General features: G+C 38.1%; 1 non-coding gene across 1 annotated transcript; it reads right to left on the bottom strand.

The window, feature by feature from the left end:
* Positions 1–1,792: 1,792 nt before the first annotated feature.
* TRNAV-AAC (transfer RNA valine (anticodon AAC)) lies at positions 1,793–1,865 on the bottom strand. Its single transcript has one exon. It is a non-coding gene; the product is annotated as a tRNA-Val (tRNA).
* Between the last annotated feature and the right edge of the window lie 24,459 nt (positions 1,866–26,324).

The raw sequence follows: 26,324 nt of genomic DNA, 5'->3' as shown, positions 1-26,324 counted from the left end.
TCAGTGGCTTGATTTTTCAGACACAGCTTACCTATGCAATTTTCTGCCCGCATTCAGTTCATAGTAACATGCCACTTGAAATGCTAGGATAATGTGGAAAAGAGAGCAGGAATATGTTTAATTTAAATAAGAAACAATCTCAGGTTATATTAAGACCGCATTAGAGAACTCACAGTTAACCATAACATTACTTTTGAAATTCATACTGTCTTATAATATACAGAGAAGTCTAGCTAGGGGGAGAGGGGGAGATGCTTCAGATAGATGCTAAAATAAATGTGAGATGAAAAAGGGGTTTTTGAGCTGTCTTTGCTAGTTTCTTTCATAAAACCTCAGTTGCAATTAACTGTGTTCTATAACAAATCAAGCATTTGTCAGCTTTAAATTGTGATAATGCAGTTTAATACATTATATATCAGCTTTATATTATGGTATTTGTCTCTGGGTGTTCACTTCAAAAGTAAGCAAATCACAAAACCTGTTACTAACTAAACTGGCTTAAATATTTAGAAGTTATTGAAATATCTTAATTTTCTGTTAAATTAACACTATTTGGCTTGGAACACATGGTACGCCTTCACTAGGAAGGTACGGTGTGCAGCTCAAAATTATTGCTGAGAAGAATCCATATTCTCAAAGGTAAGGAATCCCATGCCAGCAGCAATAGTAGCAATTCCTTCCAGCTCCAGGCAAGGCGATATGCAGAAGGATTTCTATTGCTCAGGAAATATGCGCTGACTGCTTTGAAGTAACCTTTGGGCTAATAGTTCACATACCATAATTTGGGAACCACCTCTCAGAGGTTGTTAAGTACTTCCCACAGGATGCATCAACATTTTTCTGAAGTAAGCTGCCAGCTCCCTTTGTCAGTATTTAACTAAATGTGCATCAGCTCAGTGCTGTATAGACAGAATGTATTAACCTGGGTTCTTTGCTGTGCTAACACAATTACTCTACTTCCAAGTAGTTCATAGTATAGTCAGTGAGCCTTCCTCTACTTGCATCATAGACATAAACACTTAAGAGGAATCAGGAATCTATAAATCTATTAATCTGGGCCTTAACATCTAAATATAACGCTTGTATAAGCGTAATTTGAGGATAAGTAAATCATATGCTCACATTGAAAGTTTGCATGTGAATACAGAGCAATACTTAACTACTCGGATCCTCATAAGAAGCCAGCTCTGTTCTATTTCTAAGAGAAAGTAGGTATTTTCTACCTCTATGCCAATTTGTAACAGAAACTTAGGCAGCTTCAAATACTTAAGGCAGGATAGTCTGCTTTCTGTTTCTAATTTCTAATGAACTATAAGTAGAATACTTATCCTCTCTTCACTATATCATGAATAAGAGCGTTCAAACCATTTACTGTTTACCAGTAAACCTCAGGAAGGTCTCAACTAGAAAAGGGGGTTCAGTATTTGAGGACTTATTTATTTTTGATCTTTAAATAAATAAATAAATAAATAAAAGGAAATGTTAAGATTAGAACCTCTTTCTCTACAGTACTAATACCATGTAGCTTCCTTTCATCTCAACATAAAGTAAATGTAATTTAAAACAGCACACACATTTAAAGAGCTTTGAAAATTCACTATAGTCATAGAATCACAGAATGGTTGAGGTTGGAAGGGACCTCTGGAGATCCTCTAGTCTAACCCCCCTGCTCAAGCAGGAACATCTACAGCATGTTAGACAGGGTTGCATCCAGGCAGGCTCTAAGTATCTCCGGAGAAGGTGACTCCACAACGTCTCTGGGCAACCTGGTCCAGTGCTAAAGGAACAGTGGTGTTTCCGCCCGGTTTTGAACCAGGGACCTTTTGCGTGTTAGGCGAACGTGATAACCACTACACTACAGAAACTCCCCCTATGAAAAAAATATACATCTGTAAAAACAACAATAAGCTCTTGACTGTAACTTGGCGTTACTTTTACACCTAATTGTATGAGTCTGTTCAAATACTAATGACTGACTTGCTTATCTAGTTTACTTGTCTTAGCCTTCTCATACCTTACTTGGGAGATGATCCTTTCTGTGAGTTGCTGCTCATGCCTCCCAAGTAGTTGATACTTATGCCTCCCAAGCTGGAAGCTAAGAGGTGAAGCAAAACTTTAATGACTGGATCTTAACTTAAGACAGCTCCTGTACCAAAAATAAATGTCCATAGCTTGCATGGCATACAAATGGAAGTTCCTAGAACACAAAAACCTGTAAGCAGCATTTTTCATGGCTTGGTATTTAAGTGCAAGCAGGACTAATTCTAAAATCCTATTTTCTAACTCAGGTACAATGTACAATGTTAACATCCCCTCTTTTAAAACAGTAGACAGTTGCATGGCTCTTTGGTGAGCTGCTGAGAGTATGTTGCCACATAAGAAATTCAATTTAACTCCCACTTCATTCTGCCAATAAACTCTGTGCTGTAGCTGATCACAAATAAGATGATATGAAGATAAATTCTTGATATAAGGGACTTGGATAGCATAGTGAAGTATGATTATGAGGTAGAATTATTAATGGACACAGGTAGCCTTTGGATTCTTGATATGGAACAGAAAGACTACAACTAATGCATCTTCCATATGCTCGTACGTCCATCTGCTGCTGATGTAGGAAGGTCCTATTCCTCCACTAGAGTCCACTCTTAAGAAACAAAAAAAGCAAAATTAACACACAAAAAAAACTTTTTCCAAAAAATGCTACCTGTCAATAACAGCACACAACATTCATTATGTTTAAGTCTTTCCTTAAGAATATACATTCTCTAGCACAACTACGAATTGGAAAACAGATGAAATTATAAAACAGATGAAACAAATTTTATAAGAAGTCAAATGAAACAGTGAGAAGGATATTGTGTATACTCAGCATTTAAGATTACCATGAATAAAAACTGAAGTCAGAGCTGCACACATACTCTTCCATATACATTAGGATGCATTAATTGAACCATGTAAAAGACTTAACATGCTAAGAATGGCAGATTTTCAGTTCCTTTCAATAGCTACTTCAACACTTGAAGAAGTTCTATACAATTGCTACTGAAACATATACTGTGGTTAATATGAGAAATGAATAGATAAAACAGTCTATGCATTACTTTTTAACCTAGTCAGTAGCATACCTGGTGCACTCCATGCCTGGCTTAGGTGATAACATTCATTTGTATTAAGCTTTATAAAACGGTATTTTTCTATGTGCTACACCTCATTGTGAACATTGGTAATTCTAACAGAAATAGTTAGGTCTCCAAAACTTGTAATACGTATACACAGCCCTTGAATTCAATCATCTCTTTCAAAACTTCACAAGTTCTTCTACCAAATATGTATTTTTAAAGTATCTATAATGGGATGGCCCATTTTTGAAAGCTAATTGCTTCCCATGCGCTGTACTGTATATTTTGCTTTTGAAGAGTTTTGTAGCCTGCATCATCTTGGCATCTTATGTCCCTTCATGAGCCCAAATCATAGATAGCAATTACATATATGAAGCATTCTGAAGTCAAATGCTGGCACAACAGCCTGCACTGATGTGCCCTACAGAAACTTTTGAAACTTTTTGCTATTTGTATCACCACTGCTTGAGAAAACTTTAAGCTTGATCTAGTTACATTAGTCAAAGATGGAGTGTTCTGACTAGTGATGCAGGCAGAACCTGTATCTGTGTATGGACAGTCTACAAGTTGACTGTACCGATAAAGATTATGGTCTAAATTTCATGTTTAGGATGTATCATTGTTGAAAGCGGGAATTGCCATATAGACAGTATTCTGTGCATTTACAAACTACCACATAGGCAGATGGCTTACAAATTTGATAATGACAAATCTACTGTTGTATAATACCAGTTACATGATATATGAACACATATAATGCATCCACGTATTTTCTTAGTGAACACTTGTATTTCTCTGTATTTGTCTACTCTGAGTATGATATTTAGAATTACTGTTCTAAATGTGATTTAAAATCAGGTTGAGACACCACAACTGGTAAGGTTGCAAATGATGTGGTTTTGTAGGACTCTTTCCATATATCAAAATGAAAAGGAAATTTTAAATTAAGGCATTGATCCTGGAAATACTTAAACAGGCATAACATTCTCAAGCAAATAATTCTAGCATAAAGAAGAATGGATAATGAAGATAATTAAACTATTTTTCCTAATATTCTTTGAAAGTCTTACAACTGCTTATGTTTTGGATTTAATAGATTATTTAAAATTTTTCCATATTTAATGTTCGAAAACTGAGAAGGCCCATTTTCTGTTCCTCTAGAATATAAACTAATACTCTAAATCATGAATCATTCTCCACTTATGCAGACCTATATCCTTTAAATACAAGGAAATTGGAACTGCAATATAGTTTAAAAGTAATTTGGGCTGTCTTTTGTTAGTAAACTCTCCCAATTCTGTCAGGTAACTTCAATGAAGACAGTCTGTAATAGATTATAGCAATTACTTCACGGGTGATTCCTGCCTTACTGATGTCAAATATGGTTTCTTAAGCTCAAAACTTAGCTCTTAAAGTTCATAAGACAGTCTTTTATACTTAGTGAATCTCATAGGATCCTCTCTTAGAATTGTTTTTGTGCTGAAAATTGCATTCAGACCCACAACAGAGCTACTGTTTTTCTGACCAGAATGGTGTCAGGGATTTGCAGGAAGACTTACTGAGTTTCTCATTTGCTCACTTCTGCACGTCAGTTAGGAATGCATCTCTGTTCAGCAGCTTCTATACTCTGACCCAAACTTCTCCGTTTCACTGGGCACATCTACATCTGTAGATGTTTTCTACAGAGCTTGTCTCACAGAATGGACTTGAGTTATAAAATTAAGTAAGCAAAAACTCTAAGAGCTGAATCTCTGAAAAAGAAAGAACATTCTCATTTTCTTAACTGGAGCTGTGTGCCAAATTAAGTATGCAAATACACATCAGTGGCAGTGATCTCTAAAGTGCACCAGTAATATGAAGTATGTTTGGACTATACCCTAGAGCTTGGTTTAAGAATATTGATAGATTCAGGATCCAGGGTCAGTCCTAAGAAATTCCTTCTTCTTAACGGTGCTTTTAGGAGTACTGCTCCAAAACTCAGAATTGTGACATAACTACATTTCAGAGTTTGTCCTTATGTAATACATACCACCAAAAATTAGTATTTTATTGCCATCATTCATCTACAGAATGTTATGGAAAAGTGTGGATAGTGTATTGCACTGTTATATTCTAGGACTTTACCTAGTGTGTATGTTGGTTTTGCTGTATAGTAAGAACTAAGCCAAGTTAACTCAGTGCAAAAAATGTGTAGTTTGATTAAATTTGGAATAAGCATTTATCATAGTAGCCATCACAATTTCAGGAACGTTATTAATCGAACCTAACTTCTATCACAATCATGTACTTCTCCATTGAAAGAAAAATATTAAGAAAAATGAGTAAATTCAAAATAAGTGCTTACTTTGGTTTGAACTATGAAGCTTACAACTTTATCACTTGATAGGGAGGAAATAGGAGGAAAAGCATGATGAACTTTAAACTAACATGTTCTAATTCTGTCAAAATAGTTAAGAAAAGTAATTCCACTTATTTTCTCTTCAGGAATATCTACTATATTTGTAGTTATATTTTTTCTGTAATTGTACGTGAACTTTAATCCTGTTTGTGGATTTTTCTCAGTCTTCCTTTGTCCATATCAAACTAAGTGGGCTAAATTAAGCTGTATATTGAATAACAGATTAGAACTTAATGATGCTTAGACTTAGAACTATGGAAGTGATAAAAAGATAATTCTCTGCAGTATTTTCCAATTTTTACTCAAATAAAAGAATTGCTAAGCACCAGTGATACCTTTCAGCTTCAGGATGGGATCCCGATAGAATACAGTCACACAGACAAAATACAAAACAGAGTTCTACAAAACTGTACATCTTTTAGACAAATTAATAGTGGTGTGGAATAAGAAATGTTACATAATTGCTAAGGTAGACCTCAAGTAGAACTGGCTGACTGCTAGCTTTGGGTACTCTCTAAGACTCTCACCTTTGGGAAACTATACAGAAAAACATTCCTGGTAAGAGGCCGGACAGCTGGACTGTGATATGCCACAGGGCCTAAATTCAGAAAGCTGCTTGTAAGAGGTTGTTAGAAGTCAGGCTGCTCATTTACTTGGAAATGAGTTTGCTGAACAATTATTGAAGATGGCCAGAAATTCCTTGTGGAGGAGCCTGCACAGTGTAACAACTCACAGGCTGAGAAATATGGTGCATGGGAGCTAAAGATGTGACCTGATGACCCCAAGAAAGGGTCTTTGAAAGGGTGAACAAAATAAATGTGCTTCTGTTTTTTGTCTTTCTGATTGAGATCAAATTCAGAAAGCATTAGCTCTTGGGGTAAGCCTAGTACAGGAAACTTGCAAAATATGTTCAACTACACTTTAGTGTCCATTGCAAGTGAACTTAGTGTTGAGTGAGAGCCCCAAAAAAGAGATTTTTTTTTTTATGACAGATACTCTGCTTGTGCTTCTCTCATAATCTCAAAGCAGTCTTCCCTCAGCTGTGGTGCAAGGCCAAAGATCTGAGCTGCCTGCACATTTTGGGGGTACATGGAGAGAGAGATACAGCAGGGCTATAGAGAGGAAAAAAGATGTCCTCTGAGATGTGGACTTCCTCAGTTTAAGTGTGAAGGTTTAGGCTATAGCTCTCTCAGAGAAGGATATGCAGATACAAATTTTACCTAATCTAAAACTACAAAAGACTCATTGAAGTGTGGAAGAAACAATGAAGTGCCCTGACTCTTTTTTCTCAGAAATAATTCAGACAAGAAAATTGTTCCTTCAGCTGAAGTGGACACTCCAAATTAAAATCTAATTAGAAGACTAAATAGCTTCTACTTTTCAATTGGAAGAAAATCCTTTGAAGGGGAGATATATTAGGAAATGTAAGATGAAACTGCCACTTGGAGGTATTTGAGCAACCTGTACTATACAAATGGTTACAAAGTACAAAATCTTGCCCTTCAAGTCTGAAAAGCTATAGCTAAACACTCTACAACATACTAATGAAGTGTAGATTATATTTCCTGCTCATAATGATACACTGATTGCTTTTCATACTAACCTTCTGGATTCACTGTTTTCACTCACAAATTATTTATTTCCTAAGGATGTCAACTGTGTCATGTATACCTTTTCATCCTCTACATAGCAGATGTTATGTTTAATCTCCTCCCTCTGCAGACATCTCTAGGCTTTACCAGGTGCCTTTATGTACCTCTGCCCTAAAGACTTAAGAACGATCATTTTAACACTCTATTTCTACCAAGACTACTCTACAGCACTGACTATTTATCTACATATAAACTCATGTATGGGGAAGTGTGGAAGAACGTTGAGGAGACGGGTGATGGAAGCTGGCCAGACCATTCTGTGGGAAGGGAGCATCAACAGGGCATGTTGCCCCATAGCCATGGTCACGCGGCTGGGCACATGCTGGTGCAGCCCTACACCTGGACTTTGAATCGAGAGTAGCGATGAGCTCAATACATGTACCACACATGTGTATCGTGCATGAAAACCTCTTATAGTGCCCCCCCCCCGACATTCCTCACCACGAACTGACGCTCAGCGGTGCCTTGGATTCTCCTGTGCCTTTACTGCCTCAATTGGGAAATCGCTGGAGACTCCCTGCTTACAAGCAGAGGTAATAAATGCTCAGTATCAACCATAGTGTGCCTTGGGTTTATGTATCTGCCCCTGCCAGGGGGCCAGGTGGAGTCCCCTCTTCTCCCTTACACCCCATCTCTGCCTCAGTGCCACAGATATGTTAAAATGAAAAAATACATGCTTAAACCAAGGACTGGCAAGAACACTTCTGAACTGTCCTTTAGAAAAAAACAAAATCAAAAACCTAACTCATTTAAAGGATGAGTTGGTCTGTGTTTGTATGCCAGTCTCACTGTCAAACATCAGATTACACATTCCAAGGAACATGCATCCAGGTTTCAACATATGCAGTTTTCTTGTGAATGCTAATTTGTTTAGATGAAACATGATCAATTAAGAAAGTTATGTGCAAGGCTTTTGAATGCATGTTAATCTTACACAATTAACCGTGAGGTCCCAAGCTCGTATCTATTAGATGATACTGAGGAATATGGCATCCCCTGTGTGGTGTCTGCTCACCGCATTTCCTGCTAGTTAGATCAAATACGAATTCACAGTTATGCTAAACAGCCTCTAATCTCAAACATCCTTTTCCTTATAAAAGGATTTTTTTTTTCCTTTTTAGGCTGGACAACCTGAAGATGTCCTCCTAATAAGTAGCAAATTCATTGGAGTACATGTTTTAGACAACTTTCCTAAAAAGACTGCAAATAATAACAGAAGTGTGACACTGTTCTGCTAATAGAGAGTACTTGAGACAAGGCAGTTAATTAATCTTAGAAAATAAAGAATAATCTAATTGTTCTATCACAGATGTGATGTGCTGTTACCTTCAAGTGATACAGAAAAAAAACATATTTCCTAGAAGACCTTTCAAAGAACAGACAGTAAAGGTGCTAAAACCTATACCCATGGCAGCAGAGCCTCTCCAAAGAATCTCTGTCAGCACAGTCAGACATCCAGTGTAAGTCCTGCAATATAGAAGTTAAAAGCTAGGGAGAACAGACCCTGAGCCACAGAGAGCACGTCCTGTCCTATGATATAACTGCCTGAGGAAAGGAGGGAGGGGAGTATTCATCCACACTGGCGTCTCTCTGAAATAATAAAACTTCCTAGTTCACTTGCTCGTGAGGCGCCCAAGACCTTTTTAAGTTGCAGTCAAGTGCAGCTGGCTAGTATCACATTCAGGCAAATTGGCCAGCCAAATTCTACTCTGCAGAGACTTGGTCAGGCATCAGAACGAGGTCTATAATACAGCTGAAAAGCCCTGAATTCATCTGTGGAGAAAGTACATGGTAGCAACCTAAATATGTCTGATAGAGAAATTGTCAAAATCCATACAGAGTATCTTCAGTCATTCCTTAATAAAGCCCATAATGGGATCTACCTTCCTCAAATATTGGCATGCACTCTGTGCTCTGACAATACTGATTTGTCAATGATGACACATGGGCTTCAGCTGCTCTTGGGGATTTTGACTTTTACTTCACCAGAAACAGGAGGATCTTTCACTTTTTTAAACATCTCCTTTTTGACTTCCATGTAGTAAATGATACAATTTCAGTTTCAGCATGAACAGGAAGACATAGCTACCTTAATCTCTATTTTTTCATTTGATAGTCTGTATTCATATTACTACTAGCTTAATGCAGTCTCTCTCAACATTTTCTCTCGGTCTTGCAATAGACAAAGCTGCAAAGAATATTCTTTCAGATACACATAAATCTATCCTCGAATGTATTCCTCCCCCACATTTCCTCTTGGCCTATCTTCTTGCCTTGCATTCCAGCACCACAGCCATTAGGAGTTACTGGTTGCAGCTCTGCGAGGATTCAGGCTGTCTTGACTTGGTCTTTTCCTTGCTGTGTCCGCTCAGACTTCACCAAAGGGTTGCAAAGAGGATCTAAAGTTGTTTCATGCTGGAAGAAGACACAGCCATCTTGCAAGTTCCCAAGGCAGAAAAATGGGAGACAGCTAGACCCTGGCCCTAGCTCACTCAGGAGCTTCAGGAGTTCAGGGTGAACAAAAGTTCAGCCTGGGAGGCAGGCAGTGCCCAATGTGCTGGTAAAACTTCAGTTGGAATAGTGATTTAAATAGAGCCTAAATGAATAGAGCCAAACCAATTGCCCTTTGTACCATACAACCTCAGGTCTTGTGCAGTAAAACATGATTTCAGGGCACTCAGTTTTTCTCAGATTTATCTACTCTAGTATGAGAAACTGAACTGTAGATGCTTTGACCTTTTAGCTCTACTTTTTCTTGGCTTGAACCTTGTATCTTCACAGGAAGTATATGAATTACTGACCTGAAGAGAATGTAAGCACGTATGTTGCAAAGGGATTATAACAGGTACCTATTTATCACTATATGCACATGCTAGAATGCTAATTGAAATTGCAACTGTCGTGTAAATTGCTTTCAAAATTAATGCAACTCCTGAGTACTTTTCTTTCCCACAACATGTAACATAGCAAAGAGCAGTCTACTGAGAGCTCCAACAAGGAAAAAGTGGAATTGACAGAAATCAAGCATCACTTAAAGCAAAAAGGCTGCATGTAGGCATTTGTACAGACATAGTTTCCAATGTGCTCTTAGGCAAAAAACCTTATCATCATTCTCTAGAGAACTGACCGCAGGGATAAAGATGAGATAGAAAATAAAGAGTACTTTCCTTATAGAATGAAATTAAGGCTACTGGAAGGAGAAAAGATAAAACTTAATGCTTTACAAGCAGGAGTACTCAGACTTAATCTAATTTATCTTCCAGGGAACATACAGCAAAGAATAAATGTTACATTGTCACTAGAGAAGCTGGTACTCACATGTGGCTTTAGCAACACTGAAAATGTGGATTGCATGTGGAGGATGTAATTTAGCTTACAGCAGAGATGGGAATAAGCATGGAAATGGCCAGGGCTAAGGATAGGCTTTCTGAAACAAAATAAAGACATTCTGACCCAGGGACAAGGCAGGTAGCGTGCTGTACCTCAGAATAGCCCTAAACGCACTGAAGCAAAAGCCTTCTACATTTTCCTGTTGGAGCCCAGGAAGATACAGAAGTTGTTTTTAAGGTAGGAAAAAGCCAAGCTTTCTAGGATGAAGAATGCCAACAGTTCATGTTCAGATAAGAGTTCAGTCTGATCGCAAGCCACTGGAAAGCATTATGAAGTATACTCATACATACACTATATCTAGATACTATAATAAGAATACTTATGCTAGGATGCAAAGGAAAAGTACTGCTCAAGAAGTTTTTCTGGGAACAAAGGATGTGCAAAAGTTTTTACAGTGTTACAGAAGTATAACTTACAGCAAAGGAACAAATGTCCTCTGAAAATAGCTGGCTTGTAGCCACATGCTTACCATGCAAAAGGTTGCCTACAGCTACCAGTTCTAACTGGCAAGGGATTCTCCACCTGCAGCGATCCACTGGCTCTGCACACGGCTTCCTCCGACACCGGCGCAAAGCCACAGAGTCTGTCCCTTGGGCTCTATCCTCAGCCCTACTGCAGGAGACAGACACAAGTACATTGCAGATACGCAGCATCAACAGCAAAGAACACACATGGTAAAACGTGCAAGTATGTTCTGTAAAAATGCACCTATATTTAGGATAATTAAAAATATTTTCCCCACTTAAAGTGCTTAGAGATCAGAAAACCTATTGTATAGCTGTACAGGTAGAGAACTCAATTAAAAAGTCATCATACTGTGCAGAGACCTAGTGTGGGACACATTAAGTAGCATCTCATTGTGTCACGCTCCTCTGTATTATTTTACTTGTGAATGCTAAATACTGTTTCACCACAGCTTGACAACTTGTTTCTTCCCTTTGTACTAAGATCAAATTTACCCATTAACTACCCTTTGTCCCCCAGTCTACCAAAAGAGGAGTTAATAACTGTGAAAAAGGTCCTAATCAAAATATGACTAAGTATTAAGGGGAAAGGCTGCGTGCCCTTGAAAGTGCAGTCCTTTGAACCTCCAGTTCTGAAAGTTAACTCTCCAAAATCTCAATAGTTTTTGCATTGTTCAGTAGTAGGCAATAGCTCTGCTTCAAGAGATCTAGCTGTGAAAAAAATATATTTTTGCAGGGATTCCTTCTCCTGAGAGAGAAGAAGTCTTCAAAAAATTCCTCCTTGGATATAATTCTTATTCTCCTAAAATGGAACAATTACAGGAAAACAAAATATAAATCTCAGATTTAACCTTCTTTTTCTATCATGCATCAAAATCCCCACCCCAGAAGAACTCGATCTCCTCAACATGAATATTAGTTGCTCTAGAACTTTCATTCTGGAATGGAAGTAAAATGTCTAAATAATATCAGCAATGCCTATTAGAACATTTCTAGTAGAGCACAGCGCAGGATCTCTTAATCTCGCAAACTAGCCAGCCCAGTTCCTAGAAAAAAATTGAGATTAATACTCGTTTTAGTCAAACTGAATGTCTGAATATTGCCACTGACATGACTTACAGCATGAGTTACATTTTAAAGAATGTATTTTATTCATTTTTTCATTCTCCTGCCTATGTTCTGAAGGCCATCAGCTAAATATTTCTGAGGTACTAAAATGACAATATGCTTATCTTCACATACTTTCCTCTCAATTTTACTTGGTGTTTTCTCTGACAATTTGCTTCTTAGTGCTGTAGAAAACCTGAAATCTCCATGCTATGTTAAGCCAATTTTGCTTTCATGTCTTCTTCTCACCAAGTGTCTTAACCCTCAGGTGCATGACTATGTTGCAATTTTAAAAAAACAACTCAGCAATACTTCTAAACTCAATCCTTTTAAAATGTGCTGCTTAGAATATAATCTTTGAAAGGAATGTATTTTAATTACGGATTTTTGAAAACTGAGCCAGCTTTGGATGTCTGCGCTATATGCATATATATGCCCTCTACTGTATACTGGTGATGACTATTGCAAATAATCCCCAGATCACACACACAATAAAATAAAAAAAAAATAATAAAAAAAAGATCCTTTGTTAAATTTAGCCCTTAGTGGAGTCTGGAACAACTGTTTTACATAAACGAGTTGTCTCACCATCTATATTTAAGGTACGCAGGGTAGCTAGTGAGCATTAAAGCAGCTACACAAATGGATGCAAGATCTTGCCAAAGTATATTTAATACTTAGGATAACTGGAAACTACTACTTATTTTCCACAGAACAGGATGATGCAACAGCTGCATGCAGTGTTCATAGGGGCAGAGAGGGATTGCTTCTCCTGTGAAATCATACTTTTGTTTTTCCTCTAGTTCAAACTTCACCATTATGTTAAGCTCCAGCAGAAAAGTTGGCTGCTATGTTGTAGCTGAGGTAGGGAAGCTTAAATTCCAAAAGAAACAATATCTACTTGATAAGATCAGCAGTTGAGTTTTTAATCTGAGTTTTAGCTCTGAAGTTAAACTGGAGGAAGCTAAAAACAAGAAAGAGTCATAGAAGATTTTCTCATTTTTTCTGCTATGAATATGTTCATATCTGTTACCATATATGAACATCCTCAAATGAAGAGATTTAGTACAAGAATTTTAGTTTAAAATTTAAACACATTGATTTAATATATGTCTTCTGTTCTTATTTTAGAAACTGAGAAGGCTTCCGACTTTATTCTCATAAATCACAAAATGTTTTTCTAGATAACTATTTTTGATTAACACAATCTGAATCAATGCCTGATTCAGTAACCTCATGTCCACCGCTTAATTACTAAATCAGGGAGTTATACTATAATGATTTGTATAGACTGTCCTATTAAAATTGTCCTGATTTGTACACAAGGCAATTATCAACTGAGGCATATAATTACTACAACTTAAAAAAAAAAAAAAAAAAAAAAAACTCTCATTTCATGCTGCCTCCTGATGTATTTTGAATTTCCTTTTGAAATTATTAATAGAGATCAATTATACAGCTTATAAATTATGAAAGTTATGAAGAATGAAAATAGGAACAATGCTGGATTTTTTATTACCTCTAGCACATGATGCCTTTTAAGGTTAGAGTAAGCTGTAATGGAAACTGTTTCACCAGGTGTCTTGGAGTAGTTTTAAAATAAGCATAAAGCTGAGTCTCATATCAGAACACTAAATTATACTATTGAAAATGAACAGCTTAAATCCTTTCAAGGCTGTGGTATCCACTGCACAAACATTAAAGCTGTCCAATTTGTAAAATCAGGCTGTGATTTACAGCAAGCTTTGAATAAACTGATCTCTGCTGGTGACCTGCTGAAAGGAAGAAGCAAGCCTGTTGCTTTAGCTTCAGCAGGCAAATGAAATAGCTTTGACTGATGATATAAATAAAAGCACAGCAGAGATGCCTTAGCAGAGAGTCTTAGTTTCTTAAATGCTCATTACTTCAGGGGATATCAGTTTTAAAAAAAAAAGATTCTTTCATTTTCCTTCATCTTTAATTACACATCAGGCAATTACACACTTTTTTTGGGGGGTGGAGGAGGGGAGAAAGGGGGACAGAAGGGACAGGCATGAGATCCATATGCTTCAGACACTCTTTCACGGGGCTCATCATTAAAGTATCTGAACATTTGACAAATACTAGGTTAGTTTTTACAGCATTTCTGTAACATAAAGCTTAAAAAAAATCATTACCCAGTGTGCTTACCCAGTATGACTGTGTAAAGTGATTTATTTTTTTCCTAGAGTAGTTAAGGGTGCTACAGCACTTCATGTTTGCAGCACAGTCCCTCTTGATCTCAGCTGTGACCCTTTATCAGCCAAAACTGAGCACCTCGCCTCGTGACTACCTAGACTATTTTCTTGAATTCAGGAACTCGGTCACTGAGCATCCAGGGAAGCTTAACTGCAGCGCCATCCTTCTTCTCCTGTCTGCTGCAAAAAGTGAGGCAGCAGCTTCATAATCAAGGTTTCCTCAGAGTGGATACAGAGCTGACTGGGGTCCTACAGGACATGCAGTACAAGGTAATGGACTTCTCATGAAGCCCATACGGAGGGACAGTGAAATAAGACTGCGTAGGCAGCTAACACTTTCTTTATAGTAACTTTTAAATTCTTGGTCTACAACTTCAGTGGTGAGTTTTTCTGAATTATTTCCTTATTTTTTTAAAAAAGCAAATTTAAACAGAATTAAATCCTGTGGTAACTCATTACAATCCACTTGGATATGAGTGGTGGAGGGGAAACCCTACACCCAACACAGTTAATCTATTTTACAAGCAGGAGAGTCGGTAGCAGTGTTATTTTGTCATGTTCTGCTCAAAAAAGCACTTCAGAGAAATAAGAAGCCTTGGCAGTGGGTTCCTCATTTGCCGACAGCAGGCAATGGGAAGCGATTTGGACACCTCAAAGTTAATTTGAGGCACTGCAGCATGAGTTCCCTTTTTAAGGTGGATTTCTGCATAGCTTTCTGTCTGTGACTGTTGCAATGCTGCATTGCATGTTCCATATCGTGCCCCTCAAACCTGCTGCCCCTGTCCCCTCTTGCACCAAGCTTACCCAGGTGATTTGCTGGTTTCAAGGGAAAAAAAAACAAAAAAACAACCAAACAAAATGGTTCTCTGTTAATTCTTCACTAAATCATTCCTAACCCTTCCTACTGTTGCTGTCCCCAGCTTCCTGTACAGTCTTCCTAGCTTCAAACCTTTGCACTCATTCACTTCCTAAAATGCCATGGTTTACTAAAATCTTCCTTGCTGTGTGTACAAGAAGGAAAACCATAGCGAAACACCTGCTATGTCTTCAAGATGTCTGTGCAACTAAGTAGCTGACAGTGGCTGTTCCCCTCATGCAGTCTAACACAACATGCAGTTTTGCACATGGTCTCCCATCTTTGGAGATATTCAAAACCCTGCTGGGCAATCTGCTCTAGGGGACCTTGCTTGAGCAAGGGGGCTGGACCGGACAACCTCCAGAGCTCCCTTTGGACCCCAACTATTCTGGGATGTGGTTACACCTTTCTTGGAGGAATACCTCATCTTACTCAGGAACATAAAAGCTTGCAGGAAAGTATAGCGTTACACTACAAATCTGTACTGGTAGAAAAAAGTAAATTTAAACTATTAGAAATCTTTATGACACTGAAGTATATCAACAAGCTGTACAGGAAATTATTGCTGCAGTGAGTCACAGAAAATAACAGACTATAGAGAACTAATAATTGTGATCTGACATTTTAAACACAGGTTATAGTATTGATATTAAATACTCCAGCTGTTGGAATTTAACATACACTATTGCTGAGATTTAAAGGAAATATCTTACAAGTATAATTTACTATAAAAGAATAAGTAGTAATTTTAAAAGAGCATGCTTTAAGGCTTTTTTATTTCTCTGTTCTTCCACTGAGATCAGTATTTCTTTATGAACATTGCACCTTATGCCCTCATTCACTATGCATGTAAAATACATCACTATTGAATATTGCAACCATGCTGCATGATGTCACAGAGAGGTATTAGAATCTCCTTAAAAGTCCTCTAAATGTCACAAAAAGCTTTGAAATACTTTATTTAGTAAGTCTTCCTGACACTGTTTTACCAATATTATATAAAATTTGTATCTAGGTTCCTGAAAAGGAAGGTTTCCATTTTATATATGAATTACTGTATTCTTGTTAATTATCAGATTTATATAAAAGTTCTGGCTGAAGAATAATTATTCTCTTCAAAATTTCTTTCACACATTTATGCCTGTGGGCAAAAGGCACACTGAAGAAATCACAAGTGTAACCTTGCAAAAGAATACATTTTTCCTGATATTTACCTCAGACTGTTCTGTGTTAAATGCAGTTACATAAACACATGAAATAGGCTTAAGTACTTGGAGATAATGTGGTAGAAAAATCACCTTGTGTCACACACTAGACATTCAGACTGAAGGGGGAACGAAGTGTACATCTGCAGCGATGATGAATATGTCATTTGCTTGCTCTGTCTGGTAAATGTCAGCAAAAAACCAGAAGATCTGCTTCCATATCTCTTAGAAACAAATTTAAGTCCTTCTACTGATCTAACTGGATATAATCCCACTGAAAGTGAACTGAAATTGTGTGACAGAGGACAGAAACCTGAAAAAGTAATACTTGCTCTGTGTTGGATGTAGGGCAAAAATGTTAATAGCAAGAATTACCAAGTGGTTGAAGCAAGAAAACATCTACACAGTACTTAAGGTCACTTCAGATATGATAAACAATATAGGAATGCACATTCTGTAACATAAACATAAAAACTTACAGGAAAACATACAAAATACTGACTCCAGTTTAAGTTTAACTGGCCACATTAACCAGACAGGAATTTCAGCAACAGAATTTAATGATCTAGACTGCCAACACTATTCATAGAAGTCTGAAGACAAAGCAGACCAGATGCAGGTCTAATATTGACAAACAAACAAACAGCCTTCTCAAAGTGTGCATTTAGAGGAATGCCAAATGACCAAAGATTCAGTAAATATAAAGGCCCTGACTCTGCAAAAACGTATGATTACATTTATTACTAAGGGTAGATGCACTGAAGTCATTAAGGTTCTTTAATGATATTAAAGCTAAGCACATGCAAACTGAATGTAAGAGTAGAGACCAAAGATATGTGTTTATTTTACTTTTACCTGTAATACAATTAACTTTTATACTTTGCTTACTTTTCCATTTTCCAATTTTCTTTTACACACAGGCATCTAAATGGAAAAAAAAAACCAACTGGTAAATGTAATTTATATGTAGACAAGGAGCCCAATGCCAGTTTCATTTCAGAGGAGAATAATAATTTATATACATATTCCTATAGGATAGGCATCATAGGCTTGGATACATTTTAAAAAAATATAAACCACACCAAAAAAAAAAAAAAAAAAAAAAAAAAAAAAGTAGAAAATTTAAAAATTATACTGTTTTATGCTTCATAAGCCTGGACATCTAAGTGAAGAAAAAGTTTTGTAGTGGATCTGTCTAACTCTTATTATAGTGACCTCTTTCTTACAGAAGCTGCTTCTGGGGACAAAGAGAAGCAAAGGCTTTTAATCTTAAAAAATCATGTTTTTCCAGAATATAAAGTAAGATAATTAAATTTAAGTAGAAAACTTGGTGACAAGGAAGGGTAGAGCAGAAATAGAAAGTATTTATTTAAAATGTCTCCTCTTGTCCACTGGGTACTTATTGCAGGCCTTTCTTCCATTCTGGGGGTGGGTGATCTCCATCCAGCACTACAAAGTTACAGCTGACCAATGCCTGTGTGTCTAATCTCTGCTTTTTCATGATTCTGTTGCACTGGAAATTGAAATTGTTAATCAGCAGAGCAGTATTAGCTGCTGCTTTACCCCAGTTCCTGTTAGCTGCAGGGTCTGTACTCAATGTTGTTACATGATGCAGAATGGGGTAAATGTCACATTCTGTCACTTTCAAAAATTTTAAGTGAAACTACTTTGTAAAGCTGTACAAAAAATAAGTTAAACTTGGCAAATTATGACTAAAATTGAATAAACACTGAAGCTGTAAGACAAATGAATCCCATAAATAAAAAGGGAGCCTCAGCTCAAGGCAAAATAATCAGACAGCTGATGTCCATTGAAACTTCAGTATGACTGGCTGGTTTCAATGTCAACATGAATTTCTTTCTTGGGCATTTCATCAGACATTGTGAAATTGTTTGAAGTGATTCAGACAGAGTTTAGCTCAAGAATGCGTATCAACTTGCTGGTGACTAATGGCTAATGTAGAGAAATTTCCCATGTCCTCATCTGAAGGTCTCATGATGGATGCTTGGGGGCAGCTTTCATTATTGTGCTCAGAGAGCCACACATGCTATGCCTCACTATAAAAAGATCTGTGTGCTTAAGCTTTGAGTTCATCACAATGAAAATTTTGTGCAATATCTTCAATTTTCCTTTTGCAAGAGCACGTGTCATACTACAGAAATGATTTGGCTTCACCTGCGTCCCTGTGTTTGTTAACAAATACTCTTATTATCACTTATTATTTTCATAATGACATCAGACCAGATTATACCCTTGGCAGAATTCAAATGACTCAAACATACTATATTCATATTCATTTTCCAAGATTGTGTGAGAGCATCCATCAAACTTGCATTTTTCCGGTTATTCATGTCTAGTTTAGAATGTCAGGCTTTATAGTATTTGTACTAAATTGGATGAATGCAGTCTGTCATTTCAAATGATTCATTATTCAGGCAAAGTTGTACTTCCAGTTAGGCTAAGTGGCATACAAGTCTTCACTAAAAGTAATATTGCATTCACTTAATCAGCTCTAAGTAACATTTATGCAAGAATCAGCTGAAGTTTACTAATCTCTGACCCACAGCACTGGCAGACTGGAATGAAAGTTTGGTCAATAGATGTGTGTCTGCATTTCTTTCATGTCCTGAAGGTTCCTAGAATAGCGATACTAGTGAACCTAGTGACATTTAGGCCAGACTGTCCTCTTAGTATCTGATCATAAACTTTCCCAGATGAGATCTGCTCTAGTATCCTTTTACCATAACTTCTTAGACAAGATGTTTATCCTTACATTTAACTCCTTCTAGCTTTGCTCTTTTCCAACCATGTCACCACTAAAAGCCACATTAAGTAGTTTTTACATACAAGTAGTGGGCTATTACATTATGCTGCGTAGTATCTATCTAACCTTTCCAAACATCTTGCAGTCTTGTAGTACTAAACTGAAAATAAACTGAAAATGAATACTGCAAACTGCTCTCCCTGCACGTGGAACACTAGCATGCATCAGTTATACCTGCCACCTCTTAAAATGCATCCTGGCCACAGAGTCCCCCAAATCTTTCTCTCTTGCTTAGACGTGACTGCTAATAAAACCCTTACAGGCTAATTGGTCTGCCCTTACACCTGTGTAATTCCATGGCTTTCAAGGGTCTTCACTACTTTTCAGCTGATTTGCCAAAGTGTAAGTGATTTCAGCTACAAACTACTAAACACTTTGGTTGTCCAAAGAGACATTCTTCTCCTTATTTCTATTCAGTAAAAGTAGAGATTCCTTTTTGGTGTTAGACAGCATACACAATCCTAGCTCAATCAAGAATTAATCTCTTGATTTCAGTAACTCTATTTATGTGTTTGTTTTGACAAAAGCATTTCTATATCTTACAGTTACTAGTCTTTCATGGTGGCTTTTCCCCTCCCTCCAAATCCTCAGATTATTTAAGGACAAACTGAATATCCAAACAGAACTAATATGGCTTTTGTATGCATAGGTAAAACCTCATTGGAAGCCTCCAGAAATATCAGGTACTGCTTATTCGGGATGGTCATAGCTATAGAACTGGAGAGGGAGTGTTAAACATGAATTTTACATATTTACTACTTGCTGTAAAATACATATAAAAATAAAAGCATCATCCTGTCTTGTAAGTAGTAAGGAGTTCAAATTCCTAGTCTGAAACAGATAGGGCATCTATATATTAAATGTGTCCTAAGCACCCCATTATTATAGCCCATATAACATACTCTCACATGTTTTCCTTATTCCTTTTAAATAATAAAGCCAGAGGGTCTGACATGACAGCTTGATATTTGTTCTGCCTCTCTGCACTTAATTGGCAGCTAGGACATCTAGGGTTCTCAGTCTTATTCCAACTTTACTTCTTCAATGAAGTATGATAGTGTCATCAGATGTGAGTGAGAACACCTGAGTCCAGACAATTGCACAGCACAGCACTGAATGCGGCAGCAGGAAGGACAGAGGTTGTCTCCTCTTTCCTCCCAGAAGGTAGCAGCAAGCCTGGCTCACAGGCTTGGAGGAGAGAAGAGGGGACTCAAAGGAAAGTACTTGGCCCATGTATGTTGTGTTTGGAGAGGGAACTCCTGGAGGAGGAGCAGAAGAAAGATGTAGAGAAACTGGAGACAAAGTGTGGAATGTTTTGATTTGGCTGAGGGTGGAAAATTAATTTACAGTGAGATTGTTAGCCAAAGAAAATACTCTTTCCTGAAAAGGTAGAAAATTGAGACTTTCAAATACGATTGCATGGGCAGCTCAAAGCCCCTGGATATGTCAAAGGTAATACAAGGCAATTACCGAGAGCTGCATTACAGAACTAGCATTTTGAAAAATAAGAATATTGTGCTTGAGTCCTAGCTGGGTCATTTCAGATCAGTATGTTGTAACAGACTAGGAGTTACAATGTAACGAAAAGATTCTTTGCAATGAGAGAGGTCAAACAATGGAATGTATGTCCAGAGGTTGCAGCATCTTAATTCTTGGTGGGGAGGAGGAATCAACTGGACAAACTCCTGAGCAACCTATTGTGACTTTGAAGTTGATCCTGCTTTCACCAGAGTTGGCTGGACAGATGGCCTCCAGAGGTTACTTCCAAACTAACGTATTCTTCAATCCTGTGATAAACTAGACTCGTTTAAAGCAAGTGTTACAATATCTAATTATTAAAATATCCTTCAGCTTGATTATCTGTAACAAAACATAGTACAGTAGTGTTCCACTTTTTATTGGTTTATGCACTGCACATCTATTTAAGATACTTATTTGCGGGAAATACACCAGCCTGAAACTTCCATGAGTGAATAAGTGTTTTATCAACATGGAATAGCAGTCCCTAACACTTTAAAAAATAAGTGACTTTTGCAAAGCAGATGTTTTTCTTTCTGACTAGGAATCTACAAGGAAAACAGACTATACTACTTGAAGCATCTATATCAAAGTCTCCCCAAGCATTTTAGAAACTTATTTGCATGATTCATTTTATTTGCTATTAAGATTACTGCTCTCTATCACCTGAAATGTGAAATCCTTTGTTGGTACAAAGTAGCTGCTCCATGTAGTTATACTGAGTAAGAAAGAGGAATACCTGTTCGTTTTAAAAATCAAAAGGCAACATAGGTTACATAAATCTTATTTACAGAATTTGGAATTACGCTTCCATTTTAGAGTTGATTACCTTTATAAAAAATAAATAAAAAGATATTAAAATTGGAACCTGACACCAGTCAGAGGGCTAGCTGAACTGTTCTGTGTTCTAAAATATCAGATAATCTAAAAATCTAACTCTAAAATTTGTAAATCTTCATACAGAAGATTAATCTGCAAATCAGATACAAGTGGGGGGAAGGCCAAAGTATGCTTCCTGAGACAGCAAACCACATACAAAACCTTCACGTTACCAGGAATTACCTTATCGTCTCACAATCATGTCTATATGCCAATTTCCGCTAAGACTTTTAAAGTACATGTAATCCCCGACCCTCATATAACAGACATCATGTCTACAAAATCAGCCAGGAAAACAGATCACCTACAAGTCACTGGATTCACAGAATCACAGAGTGGTTGAGGTTGGAAGGCATCTCTGGAGATCATCTAGTCCAACCTCCCTGCTCAAGCAGGGTCACCTAGAGCACAACAGACAGGATTGTGTATAGGTGGGTTTTGAATATCTCCAGAGAAGGAGACTCCACAACCTCTCTGGGAAACCTGGTCCAGTGCTTCGTCACTCTCACTGGAAAGAAATACCTTCTCATATTCAGGCAGCACTTCCTGTGGTTCAGTTTCTGCCCATTGCCTCTTGTCCTGTCACTTGGCACCAGTGAAAAGAGTCCAGCCCCATCCCATTGACACCCTCCCTTAAGGCATTTTTAGACATTGATAAGATCCCCCCCTCAGTCTTCTCTTCCACAGGATAAACAGGCCCAGCTCTCACAGCCGTTCCTCAGAGGGCAGATGCTCCAGCCCTCTGATCATCTTCGTAGCCCTATGCTGGACTCTCTCCAGTAGCTCCATGTCTCTCTTGTAGTGGGGAGCCCAGAACTGGACACAGTACTCGAGATGAGGCCTCCCCAGGGGCTGAGTAGAGGGGCAGGATCACCTCCCTCCACCTGCTGGCAAGTCTTCCTAATGCATCCCAGGAGACCATTGGCCTTCCTGGCCACAAGGGCACATTGCTGGCTCATGGTCAACTTGTCATCCACCAGCACTCCCAGGTCCTTCTCTGCAGAGCTGCTCTCCAGAAAGTCAGCCCCCAGCTTGTACTGGTGCCTAGGGTTATCTTTCCGTAGGTACAGGACTCTGCACTTGTCCATGCTGAACCTCATCAGGTTCCTCTGTTCTTCTTTGCCCAGCTCTCCAGCCTATCCAGGTCTCTCTGAATGGCAGCACAGCCCTCAGGTGTGTCAGCCACACCTCCCAGCTTGGTGTTGTCAGCAAGCTTGCTGAGGAGGCACTCTTTCCCTTTGTCCAGGTCACTGATGAAGAAGTTGAACAAGACAGGACTCAGTACTGAGCCCTCACTAGCTGTGAACTCCACTAGTTACAGGCTTCCAGCTAGACTCTGCACCACTGGTGACAGCCTTCTGAGCTCTGCCTTTCAGCCAGTTCTCAGTCCACCTCATTGTCCACTCATCCAGCCCACACTTCCTGAGCTTGCCTAGAAGGATGTTATGGGAGACAGTGTCAAAAGCCTTGCTGAAGTTAAAGAAGACAACAGACACTGCTCTTCCCTCATCTGCTCAGCCAGTCATTCCATCAGGGAAGGCTCTCAGATTGGTTAAGCAGGATTTCCCCTTGGTGAATCCCAGTGTTGACTATTCCTAACCACTTTTTCCTCCATATGCTTGGAGATGACATCCAGAATGAGCTGTTCCATCACCTTTCCAGGGATAGTGGTGAGGCTGACTGGCCTATGGTTGCCTGGGTCCTCCTCCTTGCCCTTCTTGAAGACTGGAGTGACACTGGCTTTTTTCCAGTCCTCAGGCACCTCTCCTGTTCTCCACGACCTTTCAAAGACGGAGAGCGGCCTAGCAACAACATCTGCCAGCTCTCTAGTACCCATGGGTGCATCCCATCTGGGCCCATGGATTTGTGGATGTCAAGTTTGCCTAAACTCTAAACCAATCCTCCTCAACCAAAAGAAAGTATTCTTCTTCCAGACTTTCTCTCTCATATCTAGACTCTGGGATTCTTGAGGGCTGCCTTTAGCAGTGAAGACTGAAGCAGAGAAGGCATTCACTAACTCTGCCTTCTCCGTATCCCTCATCACCAGCACCCCTACCCCATTCAGCAGCAGGCCCACATTTTCCCTAGTCTTCCTCTTGCTACCACTGTATCAGAAGCCCTTCTTGTTACCTTACACCCCTTGCCAGATTTAATTCCAAATGGGCCTTAGCCTTCCTCATCACATCCCTGCAGATTCATGAATGCTTGTAGGAGCTACAGGCTGCTACCTAGCATACAGAACAGAATATAATGCAGAGAAATATGCTACCATATTATCTTTGCTACAGTTGTATGAAGAGAGTTTTTGTATTCTGGACAGCAACTAGTACAGTGAGCTTTTCTCTATTACTGGTATGGTCACCCCTATCTACTCATGAACAACATGTTAAATATTCCTGAAGCAGAAAAAAGACCACTAAGCTCATGAACATTGGTTTTAACCAAAATATTGACCTTTGCCTATTAAAGTCATGGACAACGGAATCTCCACTAGGGTCTAGAAGAATTATGATACAAATTGATGGAGCTTGATGCAGCATTGGAGAAGCATCCCCCTAACTTGTGAAAATTTGGGCTCACTGGCTCTCACCTCCAGTTACCACTACATAGCCAGTCACTTGACACAATCCTCTGGAGAGATAAGCTATTCACAGAAGGTCTCTCCAAAGGACTCTAATAGACTTGCTTACTGTTAATTAGACTACATGTAACAAAGTTGTGAAAGGAGAATATTCAAAGAAACGACACCTAAACTGTATTAGACGGGAAAGGGCTTGTATGGTTAAGAAAACTGTCATATGAAGAAAAAGAATTATATTAAACTAATAATCTCTAATTCAACATGATCCAAACAACACTCTGCAACTTTGGGACAACTTAGCAGTAGGCTGCCACTTTCTCAAGAAAATAGGGGACTGGCCTGAAGCTCAGGCAATCAGTAAGTGCAGCCGCAAGAGTGGGCTCATGAATTGATAGAGCTGGGCTGCTGCAATCTAGCTTTCTGGAATAGGTGACTAATAGAAATCTTACAAGATCATCTTTCTGCACTGGGATTCTCACTCTGTCCTTCCGCAAGTCAAGCCAACAGTGCCTGCTCAGGATGCTCTTAGCATTGTTCTTAAGAGCCAACCCACTGCTTTCCCCAAGACTGTAAGCTGTTGTAAGCCAGGAAACATTCGTAGACTCATTGCCATTTTAATTCATAACAAAACACAATGGATTTGTCAGGTGACTAAGGGTTCTGGGAAATTTTCATGGTCCTCTCACAAAATATGTATTTTTAATATGATGTCTAACCGGAACACTTTCTACTGAGGTTGTCTGTACAACACAGTTGCTAGACAACCAGGATCATTTTTTCCTACGATAGTTCAGCAAAGATATATACTTACAAGCCTAAAACTTGAGGGGCTTCTATGGCTTAATTAAAAGTCTAATGTTTATAATTCTTTGGGATTCATATCTCTGCACATTCAAAATACAGCCCTCTTTCCTTTCATAGATTCATGCAGATGGGCACTGATATAGCTATTCTCAAGCTGCCTGCTATATGTGCAAACTAATAGTAAATTACTCAGATAAACAAGAAATTAGGAAGACTTAGGCAAATGCTTAGAGCTTTTCAATAGCTTTCTTTTTGGTGAAACACTAAGATGCAAGTCACTATTAGAGTCAACTTCAGTGTGGAACACTAGATTAGTGCTCTCAATGCATAGCTATTTCTAGATTGATAGAATTTTTTAAAAAAACAGTACAGCTATAATCTTTGTGAAAAATACATCTTGCCTTTCCTTGTAGTTTATTATTTCATACTTGAAATGGGCACTTTCCTTATTTAGAAGCCTTTGTTAAGTGATCTTAAATAATTTTAATCTTTAGATAGCCTCTTATCATTCAGCAGCAAATTGTTTCTATCTAGACAGGCATGTCCAAAACAGTAACTACGAATACAGTTTTAAAATCACAACATCTAGCATATGTATTGATTCAAATTTTACATAATATTTTCAAAACATGCCAGGAAGAGAGATCAGTCAAGCAGATGAATATGTTCTATTTAAGATTCAGGCAGTTAAAAAACAGAATAAAAAGAAGTAATAATGAGTATTTCCTTTAATGATGAGAAATCACTACAGGAAAGATAGGGCAGTATGAGCAATCCAATAACTAAGACATAGTTATTGGATTGCCCATCTTTTATGTTTTAGTGAATAACAGTGCTTTTCAAACAGTTCTCTAAAGCTCACGCTGCTTTTCAGCAGAATGATAAATTTGCATGCTGATTCAGGGTTTTTCTGGACACAACTTCTGTGATAGCTGCTATGCTAGATGAATTTCAAAAACATACACTAGAAAACAAGTTTTAGTCAAGGTAACAGATTCCTTAAACACTCAACAGATGCAGTGCATTAACTTTTGGATACAAGAGAACAGAGCTTTTATTGATCCTCACAGTGATTTTTAACAATTAATGATAAAACTCCCCATTTTTCAGAATGGCTGGTAATAAATTTATTTTTTTTTCAGTTAGGGACTCCTAATACTCTTTTCCCTTCCACCACTTCATTTTTAAATCAAACTAAAAAACCAAAAGCACTAAGAGCTACAACAGTAACTGAGATTAGTGGGATTTAAGCAAGGTTTCATGGGAATTAGGTAAGGGAGGAGCTTAATCATAAATATTCCACATCTT

This window comes from Rhea pennata, chromosome 2 (assembly GCF_028389875.1).
Source record: "Rhea pennata isolate bPtePen1 chromosome 2, bPtePen1.pri, whole genome shotgun sequence".
NCBI lineage: Eukaryota > Metazoa > Chordata > Aves > Rheiformes > Rheidae > Rhea > Rhea pennata.
Note: the sequence above shows the minus strand (reverse complement) of the source record. Positions and strands in the feature narration are given on the sequence as shown.